A 3,952-nucleotide genomic window follows, 5' to 3' on the forward strand; every position below is an offset into this window, starting at 1 on the left:
ATAGTAGAATTCACATGAATTATTCAAAAAAATCCATGGCAGGACATGGGAAAAGTTCTGAATTCTGAGTTTGCATGGAATGACTTGATTACAAGTTTAAGTCCTGCATTCACAATTTTAGGTCTACATCAAAACGTACTAAGCATCAAAAGCAAAAGAGCTCATTATTAAGAATTGATTCTTTTAGTGTTGAATTATTGATGCATAACCTTGGCCTTGTTATTCTTTTCCCACACATAATTTACTCCGATTTCAATTTCTCTTGACAGACTTGTGAGATGGAGGATGGTGTCCCATGGCTATCATGGGACACCAACTATCATCTTTACTTGTCTGGACAACAACAGAGCCCCCAGTGTTTTGTCACTATTCATTGATGGTGTTCAGAACTTAGAATTAGATTCACTTAATGAGCTCTATTTATTTTGTCATCATCATATTAATTTGCCACAAATTCAAGGGGCTTCCACTAAATATCACAACCAGTGGAATAACCATGGTCTTTCAACACAAGGGGGGTAAAGGGGAATGTCAACAATGCAGGAATGTATGACACAAGTATGAAAGGTATTTGTGAAATAGACAGTGGCTTTGGTATTGATGAAAATGGACCACTCTCAAAGTTACTGGCAAACAATGTTGTTGTTCTATTAATTAAACCACCATCAGTGACACAATAGTGGATACACTTCAGCTGACCTTTGATCCATTTGAAGATGATGGAAATCACAGTATAGATTTTTTTTGCAGCCTTGTGCATTTTCTCAAAGATAGGCGTTCCTAAAATCATACCCATATGCAGTAAAAAAAAAAAGAAACAGAAAGCCTCTCAACAGATATTTATGATTGGAAAAGTGTCTGCGAAGATTCTCAGTCATCCAGGTCATGGTATTCTGACCTGGTATTCACATAGCACTTAAAGAAATCCATAGAAAAGGTCCACACACAATATTTACTTACTGTAGTTGTGTAATGCAAAGCAAAATGAAGCACACTGCCAATCTTTGTGATAGTACACCATTAACATATTGTCATAGTTTTAAGTTCATGGTTGCAATTTTCTTCCATTTAGTGGATCTTTGCTGTGTATGGGATGTTAAGACCTTTATCAATGTGATTTTGTGTGCTCAAACCTCTTTTTTTACATTTTACAGCCATGTTACTTTAAATATTTAAACAAATTGTGAAACAAAATACCATATTTTAAAAAAAACATTTTATTGAAGCTTTTGGCTCTGGAGAACTAAATAAATTGACTGATTTTTTCTTCTTATTATTTTAATATTTGATGTCCTTTGTTGAATAGGATGACTAAGACTAACAAAATGAACATTAATACAACATCAGTGGAACCTGTAAGAAGAGAAGTTAGGAGGAGCATAAGAAGCAAAACAAAAGCAGCACACCAGAGAGCCAAGGAGACAGTACAGTACAAAATCAGAAAAAAATAGTTTCACATTGCACATACAATGACCGACTGAAAATACACACTTTTTTAAGGAGAGTATTTTAAAACAGTAACAATTTTACATCTTGATTAAAAAAACAAAAACAAACTTAAGACTCAATTGTTTACTATATCTGACAATTCAAGAGTCTACACAACCCACAAATTTTATTAGTCGTAGAACCTTTTTATTACTTGGACTATGAAAGCACAGATAATCACTATACTCAGCAGATTCAGTGGTAATCAGCTCAGTGCCAATAAAGTTATGCAACAGTGACATGTTGACCCAGTAAAGCGTATGGATGCTCCAAAATAAAAGGGTGTGAGCTCAAGAGCAAAATAAAATTGTATAGCAAATTTCATGGCAAATAGGTACTGCCCAATGAAAAGTTTTCCTGAAAGTCTCTTTAAAAGATGTGCAATGGTAACTTAGAAACCCTTAAAACACTTCTATATTCTGCATCTGTTAAGTAGTCTCTCCAGAAAAGAACAACAACTTCTTTAGCATGCCCTTTATTGCTTCCAACTGGAGATAGGCAGACGGTGAGGCTGTCAACCAGATCAGCTGTGAGGGTTGTAGGAGACCAGCATAGAAGGGGTCGAAAACTCTCCAGGTGAGCTTGGGTTTTGTCTAGTACACCAAGTGTTCTCAGTCCATCCCAAAAACTGAGTAAGAAATCACACTTACTTTTTTGTGTTTTGATTGGTTTAAAAAAAAAAAAAGTTAATTTTTACATCTTCACATGTAGTATATGAACGAATCAAAGAAAAAATGTCATATGCACATGTATTGTACTTCAGGTTAGTTACAACAGTAACATATGTATGTCAAATTCATATTTTACAGGGCACCTGGTATCCTGCCAAGAGTCAAACCCAAGCACACCCTGCCAATTCATGTGGAGGATAGGCAAGGTGTAGCACACTATACACTTCAACAGAAATGGCCCACAGAAAAACCTGGAGACAAGGCAGTCTTCCACTGGTTTTAGTTCCTTATTGGAGAGGCAAAAAAACAGAGGATAAAAATGTACCTCTCAAAAGGACCACGCACTCTGTACATCACTTGCAACATCAGGATGTCATCTACAAGCAGATTCTTGTCCTCCAACCTCTGCAGCTGCCTCAGGCAGCCAGCATTAGCCAAATACTCCTCAAGTGGCTCTATTGGTGCTCGCAGATCTTCAAATGATGTAAACTCTGTGACCTTCCAACAGATACAATAAATTTAAAAAATTGAAAGTGCCATAATTAAACATCTTCCCCTCTGTTTTCTACACTAGTCACTAGTGTAGAAACAGACGCACATACACCATAATATAATCTAAAACTGAGATTTAAAAAAATACCTTTTTAATTTTTTTATTCAGGTCACAATCAGCAACATCTTCCAAAACTGGCTTAGCCAGTTCTGGGCCGTCAACAAGACAAGAGAAGAGAGTTGGGGACAGAAAGTCTGCGGTAGGACCATTGTGTACAAGGGTTACTGCGATGTCCCTGCCTGCAATGAAGTACCTGTCCTCGCTCATGGCTCGAGACAATAAAATTATTATATATTTGATAGTGCATGTGTACAAAGACTTGACAAATACCTGTACCATCAAATAAAATAGTGATATAAATGTAATAAATGATTATCTGGCGTTCAGTACCTCAATGATACAATCAATACATACCAGTACTTTCAAAGACACAGTACTGGTAGAAGTCTTATAAATTCTTGTCTTGGTCCTTCAGGTACTCCCATATCATCAGAAAACCTGACAGATATAGCGTGACATGTATCTTGTTTAAAACCTCTGATGGCTCCATTCTGGACTGTTGATCAGTTAATGTTAAACTTGCATTTCTCTCCTGCGAGTAACAGTCTTATCACTGTTATTAGACTTTGGAGCCTTATCCTGTAACTTTGTATATAATATATACATAACATTACTGTCAAGAGCCAATATACACATTGTACTGTGTATGCATATAAATTAGTGAGCAGGTATGGTGCCCCTTCACTACATTTGATACAGGCCAGTCAACCAATCAAAATGTGAAAGGATCAATTGTAAAACTTAAATTAAAAAAATTAGCAATAACACAACAAAACTGTGTCTTTGCAATTGGTTACTGTAAAACATTTGCATTTTGTACTAACTTTTAACTCTGCAGGCTTGCTAGTATAGCCTGGTTAAATTCTTCATCATCAGATGACACGTCAGACAGTGCACCCATTATTGAAAGGCACACATTAAAGTTTGCTAATTGATGGTGTGTTGAGGTAGAGGGTAATGCAGAAAAATGACTTGCTGGAGTGCTGCTCTGATAGGTTGAGCTTGAGCTACTTTGGAAAGTCAGGACCAGAGTTGGATCTACTGAAGTTGTTCCTCCCAATGATGAGGTAGAAGGCTGACTGGTGAAAGGGCAGCTTTCCAGTGAGCATACTGGCAGTTGTCTGGCAGCAGAAGAACTGCTTGCTGAAGTGCTTCTGTAGTTGGTTTAGATACTGCTTCG

The 3,952-nt window shown here is 36.8% G+C and overlaps 1 pseudogene; it reads right to left on the reverse strand.

The window, feature by feature from the left end:
• Positions 1-1,857: 1,857 nt before the first annotated feature.
• LOC120803933 overlaps positions 1,858-3,952 on the reverse strand; it is a 5,431-nt pseudogene continuing 3,336 nt past the window's right edge.

Source organism: Xiphias gladius, chromosome 2 (genome assembly GCF_016859285.1).
Source record: "Xiphias gladius isolate SHS-SW01 ecotype Sanya breed wild chromosome 2, ASM1685928v1, whole genome shotgun sequence".
NCBI lineage: Eukaryota > Metazoa > Chordata > Actinopteri > Istiophoriformes > Xiphiidae > Xiphias > Xiphias gladius.